Source organism: Acinonyx jubatus, chromosome D2 (genome assembly GCF_027475565.1).
Source record: "Acinonyx jubatus isolate Ajub_Pintada_27869175 chromosome D2, VMU_Ajub_asm_v1.0, whole genome shotgun sequence".
Classification (NCBI taxonomy): Eukaryota; Metazoa; Chordata; class Mammalia; order Carnivora; family Felidae; genus Acinonyx; species Acinonyx jubatus.
The window spans coordinates 5,452,963-5,467,683 of NC_069393.1; the positions used below are offsets into that span (position 1 = coordinate 5,452,963).

At 50.0% G+C, this 14,721-nt stretch overlaps 1 long non-coding RNA gene across 1 annotated transcript; it reads right to left on the minus strand.

Annotated features, from left to right (window-relative positions):
• Positions 1 to 2,573: 2,573 nt before the first annotated feature.
• Positions 2,574 to 7,469, minus strand: LOC128312657 (uncharacterized). Its single transcript, XR_008292217.1, has 3 exons — positions 7,003 to 7,469; positions 6,218 to 6,349; positions 2,574 to 3,374 (listed from the first exon to the last, which is right to left on the minus strand). It is a non-coding gene; the product is annotated as an uncharacterized LOC128312657 (long non-coding RNA).
• Between the last annotated feature and the right edge of the window lie 7,252 nt (positions 7,470 to 14,721).

Here is a 14,721-nt window from a genome sequence, read left to right on the forward strand (position 1 = left end):
AACAAACAAATAAATAAACTGTTTAAAAAAGAGAGAGAAGAGCCTGTGTGTTCTGGGGGGTGGGGCTGGAGGGGACAGGCAGGGATTCTGCAACATTGCTGACCAGGTAAAGACGAGGAGCTGCCTCACCCGCCTCTGTCTCCTTCATCTCCTTCCTCCTGCTGGAAACACGGTCCCTGATCTCCTCCTTTTCTGGCCTCGTCACAACCCGAGGATGGAGAGTGGCTGCCGAAGCAAGTTTCTAGTACTTTTCCGCTGCTCCCCCCTCCCAGTCACCTCTGGGGGCCCCTTGGACCTCCACGGGCCACGGCTATGATATGTGCTTTGCATTCAGAAGTGGGCTGTAGGAAACCCAGATTTGGGTCACAAAGAGAAATGACTACATTTCCAATAAAGCCTGTGACAAATACAGAATGCTGTAGAAACGCTGTTTAGCACCATTTTGCCCTTCCTTGTATAAATCAGAACAGTCACGAGTGCCGTTATAAATTGTCTCTTGTTGTGCATCAATAAACTTTACAAGATAATGGAGATAGAGTAGTGATGTGGTTGGAGTGTTTCCCCCTCCTTTCTTAACTTTCTAAATCTTCCTTGGCTTTGTGGGATTGCTGCCTCGCGCGGTAGTAAATGGTGTATGAAATAAAGTATTGCTTCCCCCCAGCTACGCAATGGTGGCCCCATCTTTGCTCCAATACTTATTATTTGGAATCGTGTTTGGGTTGGCAATAGCCAAAAAAGCCCATCGACGTGTTGTTGTTATTGTTGTTGTTGTTTTAAGTAGACCAAGAAGGAAGGTGAGGAAGAAGGAGAAAAAGCCAAGAGAGATTTGTGGGATAAGAAACATATCAATAAAAAAAAATGATACCAAAAAAATTGGGTTGTAATATCAAAAAATTGGGTTGAACTGACTTTGCCCTAATGTTTTGGGATTTGTCCAGGGACAGAGGGAGACGTCTTCTCCACCACCATTCTGCATTCCCACCTCCTGCTGGTCATATTGGTCAGATCCAATGGCTTGCCGCATTTGGGACAAAGATATGGAGACCCGGTTGTATTCATGGTTGAAGCAAAATATCACAAAAACGTGTAACTATTTGTCAAGATGCAGGAAGAAAATGCCATTTTTCTGTGGGGCTCCCCCAACAGTAGTTATTCCCAGGGAGAGTCCTGCCTCCTTTTAATCGTTTCATGCTTCCTGGATTTATTGTCCGGGATCACGTCATTAGCCTCTAATTTGTCCATTGTCTAATTATCTCTATACAGAATTTAGTCCGTTTTCATTTCAGCATATAATACCATCATCTCTTCTTTCCTAATTATTACTGAGAAGGGATCTACAATCTGAGTTCCCAGACCTACTGGGATCTACAATCTGAGTTCCGATCTCAGCTTGGCTTCTTACTAGACATGTAGCCTGAAAAAACTTGATTCAGTTCTCTGTGCCTGAGTTTCCTATGTGTGGAAGGAAATTGTAGCATATAGTATATTTGCAAATGACATTTATTTATTTTTTCAGCATTTATTTTTATTTTTGAGAGAGAGAGAGAGAGCGCTGGAGAGAGAGAGAGAGAGAGAGCAAACAGGGGAAGGGCAGAGAGATGGAGACAGAGAATCAACCCGAAGCAAGCCCCACGCTGACAGCAGCAAGTTTGACGCGGGGCTCGAACCCATGAACCGTGAGATCATGCCTTCTCCCGCACTATCCCTTGTAGGCTACGAACTTCATGAAGTCGAGAATCATTCTGCCAATTTCCTGCATCAGCGGTAGAATCAAGCACAGTGTTGGATGTTTGTTGGTTGACAAGCTGCTTCTTCATGGAAATAGAGAAAACTACTGCCAAAACTCTCTCTCTCTCTCTCTCTCTCTCTTTTTTTTCCGTCAGCTTGGGTTTTAGCCAGCACATTCTTATAAGCCAAACGATTACCAGAGTTACTAGAAGCAACACAAAATATGCTCCCAAGTTCAATAAGCAAAAGCAATAGATCTCGGTGACAAGCTCCACGGACCCAAAGAGGCTATGCATTCATCTTTCTGGGTGATCAATTTGGGGGCAGATGTGATATCACTTTTCTTGTAAAACAAGCAGTGATTTTGTGTTCCATATAATGGATGTATTCTATTTCTACGTTTTGAATCAACATAGGTTTTCCCTGAGTTTGCTAATAATAGCTACATTTATTGAGTATCTACTATGCAGTAGTGTGCGGACAAATAAGGTCTTGGGGAGAGAAAACAAACAAAAAAAAAGCCCTACTTTGCAGCATTTGCTAATTCCCACGGAGGAAATACTCTTGCCGTGGCCAATTTCAAGCCTCCAACATGGCATCGCTGAACACACGGTCAGCTCTTGTCCGTCAGTCGGAGGCTCCTCTCCGGCCACCTGCTCTCCTGTGGCTGGTGCTACGTACACATTAACAATAATTTTCACAAACAACTTTCACAAACAACTTCAAGATATTACTGGTCCCATCCTGCCAATGGGATTGGAAAATACTTTGCCCCAAATCACATAGCTAGCAAGAGGTGAGTTAGGGTTTAATTTTTGAGTTTATTTTTATCTATTTTTGAGACAGAGAGAGAGAGAGAGAGAGAGAGAGACAGCGCAAGTGAGGAAGGGCCAGAGAGAGGGAGACAGAGAATCCCAAGCAGGCTCCGCCCAGCGTGGGTCCTGAACCCATGAAACTGTGAGATTGTGTGACCTGAGCCGAAACCAAGAGTCTGATGCTTAACTGACTGAGCCCCCCCGGGCGCCCCAGAAGTGAGTTCAGGGTTTGGAACCAAGGTTTACACGACTCCCAACCCAGAGCCTGGGCAGCACATCACGTTTCCTTATCATACCGCTATGTATGAATGGATGGATGTGGGGGCCTGCTCTACACACATTCTGCCAGGACTGGGGAGGGGGAATGGTGTCCACACGAAGATCCAAGATTGCCCAAGGACTCCAAACCCAACCATGAGAGGCACGAGCTTTCTCACAACCTACAAGACAGGCATCTGTTGGGACCGTTGTTATCTTGTTTAGTTTCTGGCATGTTTCCATGTGATGTAATCAGCCTGGCCACGTGGGACCATCTGAGCGACCAGGGACACCACGTGTTGTCACTGTGTGGAGGGGGGTGAAGAAGGAGGTCCTTCTCACGGAAGGGGTCGAAAGGGACACGGTCGTTCCTGCTGTTCCTACAGCTGCTGGTCGGCAAAGGGTGTCGGCTTTCAGGGGTCCTCTTGTGCCTCCAGAAAGGATATTTCCAGCACATCCCAAAGGTTTCAGATAGTCCTGCAGGGTAGGGATCTTGCTTCTGGTAACTCCAAGGTTGGCCAATGTCTCCCTGTCTTTGAAACTGGGAACAGCAGTGTTCATGTCTTTCTGACCCTGGGGAATTAATGAATTAATGCATGTGAAGGCTACAGATGGCAGGAGGCATACTAACAAGGAGTATTTTTTACTCCGTGACTTGGTTTTTTAGACATCACACCTTGCTGTCACAAGACCCAGGTAGAGCCAAAGCAAACAAAATAATTGCTTTCCACACTTATTGCCGTTTTAGGAGCCCTGTGTTAATAAATAATGATAATGGCAAAAATAATAATACCTTGTGTTTCGATAACACCTTTCTTCTCAGAAGCTCACAGCGTTTTACAGACACACAAAGAGTTGTCAACCGACAATTTATAGGGAAAAAAAAAAATGACTCGTGTCTTAAGAAGTTCCTCTGTGGGAGATAATGGTTCTGTGATTTTCACAAATCAACTGGCAAACACAATCTCTATTTCTGGTCTGAACCGGGAATAAAAATGCCAAGCAGAGGGAGGCAGAGGGACTTGGGGAGAGCGAGGAGATCAGGGGGTCTCGGGTCATTTACCTGAGCACAGTCTGGACACAGTCTGGGACGATTCTTACCCCAAGCGACCCCGTGACAAAAGGCTGCTCAGGGGTCCGGACATTAATATGAAAGAACAGCTGCCTGCTTTCTAGACCCTTCTCAGGGTTTCCCTCTGGGGTCCAGATCAAGCCCGTTGGGATGACACTGGCCAGGCTGGACGCCCACCTCAGATAGTGTCTCCTAAACGACCCCTAGGCCCCACCCTGCCTTTGAAATACTACCCCTCCTCCGCCCTTGTCACTTCCTATGACTTCTGAGGACACAATCCTGACAGCGTTCACCCCAGATCCTCAAGCTTGCACCACCAGCTGCGGACCTCAGAGGTGACTTTGAGTTGTGAGAAATCGTCAGGCAAAGGCACTTACGGAGAGGCCACTCTGCAAAGCGCAGCAGAGGGGGAAAGCCTCGATGCAGTAATCTAGTCAGCGTGGTCTGTTACATGTAATACCCCATCTGATCCGCATCAAACACAGGGTGCTAGAGACACATTATCCCCATTTGTAGATCAGGCAATCGAGGCCCGGAGAGGTTCAGTAACCTGGCAAAGGTCACACAGCTGTGGAGGGGCAGAGCCAGGATGAACATCTAGGGCAGTCCATTCAGAAGTTGGGGGGGGGGGGAGCGGATGGTAAGCTGGGGTTGCTGGCGAGGGCGGGTCCTGCCGCAAACATCACAGTCAGGGTCAGAGGCTGAGAAATTGCCACAACCCTGGGCGCCCGAGGACCAATGTTCTGGCAGCCTCACGAAGAACAGACTGTGGGTGAGAGAGAGAGAGAGAGGCTGGGAGCAGGGGAGTAGCACGATGCCTCCCGGTAAGAGATGGGGGGAGCCAGCATCGCTTAGACAAGCAGGGAGGGAGGCTGGGTCCGGGGGGGCCTGCAGAGAAAGAACTTTGGGGGTGAACCGTCCATGTGGCTAAAAGACAGGGATCACAGATGCCCCAGGGCAGTGGCGCTTATCCTCCGTCGCGTCAAGAACCCCTCTGACATTCACATGAAAGCAGTGGACCCCTCCCTGGAAAATGCACACGGCCAACTCACAGACACTGACGTCATTTCAAAGGGATGCTGATTCCAGGTTAGGGATCCTGCTTCTGGGAAGGAGCCTAATGGCGTGGGAACATCAGCACTGTGTATTTTCGGCTTGGAGGGTTTTCAAGACAATTGTACATTTATTTTCAGAGAAGAGAGGGAAGCTCTCTTAAATAGAAGTTTAAAATCTTATTTATTTTTAATAGAAGGGAGGAGTCGTCTCCCTTTATCTGCTTAACTTCTGCAAATCTGATGGCAGGACAGTCACAGACACTGCTCAGAGTCACTTCACAAATCTACGCGTTCTTTTGGCTTTGAGATGCCTCCTGGCAAAAAGGATAGGCACCCCAGTTGCTGGAGGTAGGACATTTGAGGACGAGGGTCAAAAAAGGAAGGGTGGGTCTAAAGACGCTCCGGAAAAGCTGACGTCTCAAACACTCCAGGAGTCACGGAGCCTTAATATAGCCCCGTGTGTGTCCAGGGTACCCAGAGCGTTTGCAGATCGGGGCACTTACGTAAGAAAACGCCACTGCAACACGTGAGTGAGCTACAGAATGGGGCAGAGCTTGGTTAGGAAGAGGGTGAGCTTGGATGTCCCCGGCAAGTCCCCTCCTAATCTTCCCACCAAGACCAAGGAAAATGACACAAGTGAAGGTGCCGGGAGAAGAAGGCGAGAAAGAGGTGCAGAAGCAGCTTCTATCTGAGCGGAGGAGAGACAAAAAGCCCTCAGGTCCACCTTGGAACCCACTTTGCTTCCCCCGCTGCCATGTTGTGAGAGCAGCCCAGACCCCACTACCCACCCAGGGGACTAAACTCCAGGGATGGAGAAGGGCCACCACGGCCAGGAGGGGGGCTCCCTGGAGCCTCACCTTGCCATCCATGCCTCAGTTTCTGCTGGACGCCCTCCTTTCCCAGTGCTTCCCGTGACACTTGCTGCCTAAACTATGGCTGACCCATCAGCTTCCTTCTCAAGCATGTGATCCGGGTAGATGGGGCTTCATAAGGGACAGCTGGGTGGGGACCCGCAGGGGAGTCTGGGTATTGGTTCTCTACACCTGTCCCTGGTCGATGCTCCATGCAGTTGTGTGTATGTGTGTGTGTGTGTGTGTGTAAGAGAGAGAGAGAGAGAACAGGGTGTGCGAGCACACGTGTGCAAGGGGCAGGGGCTTCCATCACCGAAACCAAGAGCTCCCATTTAGAAGCCTGGGCTCGCTGTTTACAGCCTGGGCGGGGGGTTAGGTGTAAACATGGCGGGCCCTCCATTTCCCATCCTTCCGACCATGCACACTTTCTCCCTCTACCTGAAAGCCACAGGGTAGGGACTGATTTCTCTGCATCTGAACCAGAGCGAGGAGCCACTGAGGAGGCTGCTGTGCACGGACTGAGGGCCACAGAGGCGCTGGAGACCCATCACTGACCAACTCCAGGGAAAGCTGCCAAAAGGGCAGTTGCTCCTATGAATCAGCTTGTCCCGCTCACCACACTCTCTCAACCTCTTCCCACCCGCACCCCCTCCCCCCGCCCCAGGACCGGTGAAATGTTCCATAGGACCGGCACCCCCCTCCCCAATATGTCAGTTATCTGATGCAAGGGACAATGGCTCAAGGGATTACTCCTCCCAGACCCTTTGGAAGCCCCCAAAGACTTTGAGACTCCGAACAAATGTATCTCGATGGAATCTGAGGCACCATCTTGGGCCCGGAGGTAAAACCCTCTCTTGTAGGAAAAGCAGAGTTCCAAGAGCGGTCGTCTAAAATCTAACCGCGCCCCCGGTATTTTCACATGGTAACTGTTTCCTCTTGGATCCCGCCCTCCTGATTCCCCCAAACGAGTTCTTCCCCTACCACCACCCCCATAAATTTTACATGGAGACTGGCCAAGGACAGGGCACACATCTGACAAAAAAAAAAAAAAAAAAAAAAAAAAAAACCCACAAACCGGAGCTGCTTTTCTAGAAACTTCTATCGATGTGACACATCTTAGATCATGGCTGTTTAACTGGGACATACTAAAAATAATAAAAGCCAATGGACACTGAGCATCTAATATATGCCAGATTTGGTGCTAAGTGTTTTACATACATTACCTCATTTTGTCCTTAAAACAGCCCTGTGAGGGAGATACTGTTATTATCCCCACGTCATGGTTGAGGAAACTGAAGCTAGGAATTCAGTAACTTGCCCAAAGTCACACACAGTCAGCAGCAGAGCCAGGACCTCATTGAGTCTGTCTGATTGGAGAGCTTCTGACGGTACCCTCTCCATTGCACACAACCTCATTTTCTGGAAGGTTCCAAATCTTTCTTGCATTCAGTCCCAGACGCCAGTAGCAGAAAAGCCTGGAGGACATCAGTGAAGGCTCAAAAACCTCAAAACCCCTCACACTCGGCCGCTCACACGTAGCCCGGCCGCGAGCAGGTGTCCCCACGCAACCTTCCTTTCTAGAAGGGCTGTGGATTTGAGGACTCCCCTCAGACTCGAGCACAACTGCCCCTCTGAAATGTTTCCAGCGGAAGCTTCCGGCCACCTTCTCTCCCTTCCGCTGTTCCTGTCGGCCTCTTCACGCCCCTCCCCTTCGCCACTACTGAAGGACGCAGCCAGCTCAGCTGTGTGACCTTGACAAACCATACCAGGCTGCATTTGTTTCTTCATTCAGTTCGTAAAATGAGCAGAATGATTCCTACACTGTCGAGCGGTTGTATGAATTAAATATAGTACAGGGGCGCCTGGGTGGCTCAGTCGGTTAAGCGTCCGACGTCGGCTCAGGTCATGATCGCGCGGTTTGTGGGTTCAAGCCCCGCGTCGGGCTCTTTGCTGACAGGTCGGAGCCTGAAGCCTGCTTCGGATTCTGTGTCCCCCTCTCTCTCTGCCCCTCCTCTGCTCGTGCTCTCCCACTATCTCAAAAACAGATAAACAACATTTAAAAATTTTTTTTTAAATAAAAATAAAAAATAAATATAGTACAAAAAAATTAAGTGCAGTGTGCCTGGCACAGAGCAGGTGATCAGAAAATGTGAGTGCACTTCTCTTGCTCTTACCTTCTCTCTCCACTTCACTATTTTCCTTTCCTTCTCTGGGCAGCGGACCACGATGGCAGTTTTCGACCCCCTGGACCCTCCAATCACTTCTGCCATGTTGTGAGTCATGGTCGGGGGGGGATTAACCATGCCCCTTCCTCATGTCAGTTTTGAATCTTGCTACCCGGCCGTTAAACTCTAGGTCTAGCTGCTGACGGAGCAGCCCATGCTGAAGACAGGTTAAGAATTTTCAACCATTCTGAAATAACTTCAGACTCTGCATCGGAAGGTAACCTCCGAGGCCCCGTGTTCCTCAGGCGCTGCTGGGAAAGACGATGAAGCACATCGGCGATGCAACGAGCTGCCTCAAAGGTACCAGAGTCTCCATTTCTGGAAAACGTTCATCCAGGCTGCATGGTACAGCTTCTCCCTCATCCCAGCCGCATCCCGGGGAGGCGAGCGGGCCCTCGGCCCCTCTCCCCCTGGCACCTCGCAGCCTCCTCGGGGGGTGGCAGGCAGTTCTGCGTCCCAAAGACGGGCCACGCGGTGCTTAGCTGTCTTCTGGAAGACAAGTGGACCCGGAGAAGGGGACTTGTCACGTCAACCACTAGGAGCAGAAGGAGCTCAGCGGAGGACTTTTGGGTGCCCAAGTTGGGGGGATTCTGGCTGGCGGGAAGGTAGCCTGGGGAAAAGGGCTCTGAATGTGGGGTGCGGGTTTTGTTTGGTTTTTCAGAATTCTAGGAATTTCTGGAATTGTAGGTTGATTCTTGCTGGGGATAGACAGAGTGTGCAGGCCTATTGCCCCGGCACGGGGGTGCTCCCAACAGCAGGCTCTAAGTGTTGTTTTGCAAACCATATTCCACGGAGCCCTGGGGTTCCACGGGGCTACTTGGAGAGCCCATGGAGGGTGTGGGGTCCCCCTCCACCTCTGAGAGCCCTCCCCCATCTTTCATCCGCTTTAGGTATTGGGGTTCCTCATGGTGTTTCATGGTAGGAAGAGCTCTGTAGCCAGGAAAAGCCTGAAAGCCTCTGGCCCCAGTCAGAAGGCGACCCGGGGCACCCTTGCTCTCCCTGGGAACACAGCCCCAGGGAAGCGCCCGGGGCTTACGCAGCCCAGAGAAGCCGACTTCCCAGCATGGAGAGGCGGGATGGCCGCTCCCCAGCCCATCAGAGCTGAAAGCTACGGTTTTCATTTTTAAAAGCTTAGGGAAAAATGCGCAAGGGCCAAATGTACGGCAACCTCTGAGAAGGACCCCCTATGTCAACTGCCTACTGTCTTCTCTTGAGCCCTGAAAATGGATCCGGGGGGGAGGTGAGAAAACCCTCGCACGTCTAACCACGAGTCTGGGTTCTAGAGTGTCCCCTGTGCCCCTTCCGCTTTTGCCTAGATGGCGGATGGCTTAGGAGGCAGGCTGTGGGATGGGGGCGCTGGGTGACCCACCTTTGGTTCTGATTTACCGAGGGTGAGGTATAGAAGTTCACCTAGGACAAAGCCAGAGCTAAGAGAAGAAGGTTGTCGAGGCTCAGATTAGGGATCCCAGACCCAGGGAGGGACAGTCCAGGACGCTATGACCGGAGACGGTATTCCAGGGTCATGAGGTCTCTGGGTCCCCCCTTCCTGAGGTTCCACCCTGAGTCCAGTGGAGGCCTGGAGGCGTTAGTATAAACAGAAGCGCAGTCACGGCCCAGCTCTTTGCCCAGGGCTAGACAGAGCAGTGTAGACAGGCCGCTGCCCTTAAGAAGTTTATAAAAAGCACAACCACCCCCACAAGCAAACTCCCTCTTCCTCCCTGGGGCTCAGCGGCTTCTGACACGTGGACCTCAGTCGCCCACTACCTCACTTGACAGTTACCGCCAACTTGGGGACATTTCTCATCTTCCCCCCTTACTTCTGGTGGCAAATGTGTGTGTATTTATTGTACACGTGTGTGCTCCCAGGTGCACGTCGGGGAGGGTCTGTGTCCCCTCACAGCCAAAACCTATCCTCTGGAGCAAAAGCAAATAAAATTAAAAACCAGCATTAATTATGTTTTGGATTGACTTCACAGAGACCTGGGAGCGTAATTTAAATAAAAACTATACTCATGACTCCAATGCCATGCTTCTTATTTGAATTTTAGCCAAATTTTCCAACCTTTCAGCCAAGCCAACACTCAGGCAGATTTATGGTTTTCAAAAGCTCAAATCATTCTAGGCTTCTACCTGCTTGAAGAGGCTGGGGATTCTGGAACTCAGGCTTGATTGTGTCCCTGCCTGTGCACCCCTCCCCATTTCCTGTGGCTTCCTGACTCACAGTTGGCCTGCCAGGTGGACGAGAGGCTCCTGACGCGTCAACGGATCCGCCTTCGGGTCAATGTGCACTGGGGTGCTGCTTGCTCCCTTCGTCGTGTCCCAGGTCCTCTGACCCCATGCGACTAGAGCCCTAGTCCGTTCTGTTATTCCACTCTCCCTGCTCACCTGACCTCCCCAGAGCAGGCAAAGGGCTGTTGCCTGGGGCGGTCGGTGAGAACGAGTCCGTGTCACCCTCACTCGTCAGCCCCTTCCTGACACCAGGGACAGATCAGACTGTCCCTGGAAACCGTACGGGGATAAGGACATGGGAAGCCCTGCTTGTCAATGGATTGAACGGAGAATCCCACGTTCATCGACTCCTGTCACCACCAAGCCATCGGGTTTCCCTTGACTTCTTCACGGTCGTGGGATAAAATCTGTAATACAGCCATCATACAGATCTCCTAATCTAGACCCATGGAAAATATATGTGTATATGTTATGTAGCTCACACACATGCATATATACACAATACATGTATACAAAACATAGAGCATATGGGTTATATAAGTATTAAACTAACAGAGACCCCCACTCCCACACCCCCACCCCACAACTAACATCCTGGGAAGGGCTCCATAGCCACCCATGTGCCAATCAGCCACAGGCTCTCTGGTGGCCCCTTTGTGTCCATAAGTCAGCTCTGTGCATTTTTTTTTTTTAATTTTTTTATTTCAACGTTTCTTTATTTTTGAGACAGAGAGAGACAGAGCATGAACACGGGAGGGTCAGAGAGAGAGGGAGACACAGAATCTGAAACAAGCTCCAGGCTCTGAGCTGTCAGCACAGAGCCTGACGCGGGGCTCGAACTCATGGACCGCGAGATCATGACCTGAGCCGGAGTCGGCCGCTTAACCGACTGAGCCACCCGGGCGCCCCAACTCTGTGCATTTCTAATTGGTATTTGCTGCAATGCTAGGTGTATTCCTGACAGGAGAGACCTTTCCTTTTGACTAGGTGTCAGTGAAAACAGAGTTTTCTCTGCATGATTGTATACATCTGTCAGCTGAAGGAACTCTCCACAGTCCAGATGCTGGCCCCACACGTTGCAAATTCTGCTTCTGCGTTCCTGTTGATCTGGTTCTGGTTGCTGGTGTCTCAGGATCTATGTATTCTGTGATACACACCCAGGCAGTGCCACACGAGCCAGCACGGGGGATGGAGGGGTATCCGTGGGAGCCACTTCTACACCAGAACAGTGAGTAATACCTTAACGTATGCCGAGGAGACTGCGAACGGCATAAATATCCTACTAAATCCAAATTGCATGTCTCCCCAACTCAATTTCCCCTTAGCCAGATCCCCAAAATGCTCAAAACCACTTCAACACCATAACAAACTGGTGAAACACATGGAGGCAAAGGTAGGGTGGAAAAATACAAACATCTTAACCTACCCACTTTGCTTTTGCAAATTGTATAAAACACACGCCCATTCGCACTGATTGCCATGGCTCCTCCAGGTCCACGGTAGAGGCTGATGTACGTTAGGGATCCTGACGCTTCAACTTTGTTAACCTTATGGTAAACCCATCTCTGCAAATAGGACTTGGTAACGGTTGATACAGGGGATGAGGGAAATCAAGTATTCCCGCTGCAAGGCGGAGCTCGGGCAAAGACTTGGAAAGCGCAGGACTGTGTGTCGAGCAGGGAAAAGCTCGTTTGGCAGAACAGCTGTGGGCAAGAAATGAGGCAGAGGAGACAGATCTCAAAGGCAGGCCAAGTGCAAATCACAGAGGTGGCAAATGTGGGGGTAAGACATCTTCACGTCAACTGTTCAGCAAGAGGTTTCGCAGACTTGCACACCCAAGCCAGGGACTGTCCCTCTCAGAGCCTGGGTGTGGCATGGGTGGACAGGAGGCAGGGAGGCCAGCTTGGAAGCATCAGCTGCTATGTGCTGCATTTTAGAATTCTTTGGGACAAGAACAGCGGGACATTCAACAGAGACACACACTGACTGGCCAGCCCTGAGGTGATGCTGACTCCTCTTCCAGCCCTGACCTTGTTCGCCATTAGATGTGACATTAGCCCTTCTCGCCGCGTGAATCTGTCCTCACCCCAGCTTTACCTGTGTGGAAAGAACCAAATCCCAAAAGATCTGTCTTGATCTCTGGAACTGCGTTCCACACCCCCTCCCCATCCTCCCGGAGTGCTGACTCTCGGGAAGCTGGATCCTGCCCCGCCCTCACTTCCTCTGAGTGCCATTTCTGCCAGCCTTCTTAGTCTAGGAGGCGAGAGGAGGCTGTGACTTCTTTTGGGCAAGAAGTAAAAAGCCTCTGGAGGACAGAAGACTTGGGAACAGCATGGAGGAAACCCAGTGGAGAGAAACTAAGTGTGTGCAGCAGCTACGTGTGTTGGCAATTAAATGTGCAGAGCGCAAGGCAGAAGGATGGTTCAAAGTGGGCATGGATAGACGCAGGGGGAAGGAAGAATGTTCGTGCATTTAGCTGAAGGAGCAGCACATGGTGTGGAAATCAATGCACTTCGTCGTGGGTGCATTCCTTTGGAGGAGAGTGGCAAGTCCAATTTGGCATCCAGAGCTTTAGAGCTTCCTGTTCTTGAGCGTTGGTCATGGAGAGGTTGGAGGGTCTCCCTTACCTTTTGCCCACCCCCCCCCCCCGCCCCTTTCCCAGGTGGGATCTGACCAGGGCCCTGGTTTTAATACCACGTTGGCCCAGGGGCCTGGGCTTCCTCATTCAACAATATACGCCTGAACCAGGGCTCGTGTTGGCGGGACACCACTACAGATGGGCCTCTTCTACACCCATTCTGACTGGCTGGGACTCCTGTCCACAGAGAATTCTTTTTTATTGTGTAAAATGTACAGAACATAAAATTTACCATTTTAGCTATGGTTAACTGTACATTGGGTGCCATTATGTATATTCACACTCGTGGGCACACCCCCAATACCATGTTTCTCTGGAACTTTTCCACCTTCCCAAACTGAGACTCTATCCATGAAACACTAACTCCCCATTGCTCCCTTCCCCAGGCCCTGGTGGCCACCATTGTACTCTCTGTCTCTGTGTATTTGCCTCTTCTAGGTCCCTCATGTAAGTGGACTCACACAATATTTGTCCTTTTGAGATTGGCTTATTTCACTTAGCGTAATGTCTTCAAGATTCTGCCATGTTGTAGCCCGTATTGGAATCTCCTTCCTTCTTAAGACTGAATAATATCCCGTTACATATATTTACCACATTTTGTTGATCCGCCCATGTCGATGGGCACTTGGGTTTTTTCCGCCCCGTGGCATTTGTGAGTCGTGCTGCTATGAATATGGCTGTACAAACATCTGTTTGAGTCCCTGTTTTCAATTTTTTGAGGGTATATGCCCAGAAGCAGAATGGTTGGATCATATGGTAATTCTATGTTTAACTTTTTGAGGAACTGTCGAATATTTTTAATATCACACAACCGATACTCAAAAATATATACAACTGCTACTCAACATCTCCACTTGGGTGTCTAGTTAGCATCTCAAAGTCAAGATACCCAAAACCAAAGTCTTGATTTTCCCCAATGTTCCCTACTTCCACAGATGGACTCGCCACACAGCCAAAGCTAAAACCCTTGACATCACCAGTGGTTCCCTCTTTCTCTCACTCTCCACATCTAACCCATCAGCAAATCCTATAAGCTCTACCCTTGAAATACAGCCAAAACCAAATCCCTTCTCGCCACCCCCACTGCCATCACTGCACCCCACGCACCATTACCTTTTACTCTGACCGTTGCAAGAATCTTCTAAAATGTCTCCATTTTTGTCCTTCTATCACCTAGTTTTTTTAAAGTTTATTTATTTATTTTGAGAGAGAGAGAGAGAGCATGTACCAGTGAGGGAGGGGCAGAAAGAGAGAGAGAGAATCCCAAGCAGGCTCCGCACTGTTGGCACGGAGCCCGACATAGGGCTTGTTCTTGTGAACCTGGAGATCATGACCTGAGCTGAAATCAAGAGTTGGACACTTAACTGGCTGAGCCACCCAGGCATCCCTACCACCTAGTTCTCATACGGCGGCTAAAGGCAGTCATTCAAAATGTCCATCATAGGACTTCACTCCTCCAATCAAAACTTCCAATGGCTTCTGGTCATAATTAGAGACCACAAAAACCCTAAGTCATTACCATGATGAGACAACCCATCCCATGGCCTCCCATCCTAATCCTTTTGCACATCTGGCCCCACTGGCCTTGACTCTTCCTCAAACAGCCATTGGGTCCTGCCTTGGGGCCATTACCCTGCAAGGTGCTTCTCACAATTCATCACATTAAAGGCCAGCAAATTCCAGATGCCCCCCCATCTAGAGGGCTCATCCAACAACCCTAAGACAGAGGCTCATCCCCATTTGCTGATTCTGCTTCACTTCTGCTCACACACTCAGTTCTACCTGGCCTTACAGGATCTGACTGTTTACCTGCTGGTTGTCTATCCCTCCTTCTAGAGCGTAAGCTCCAT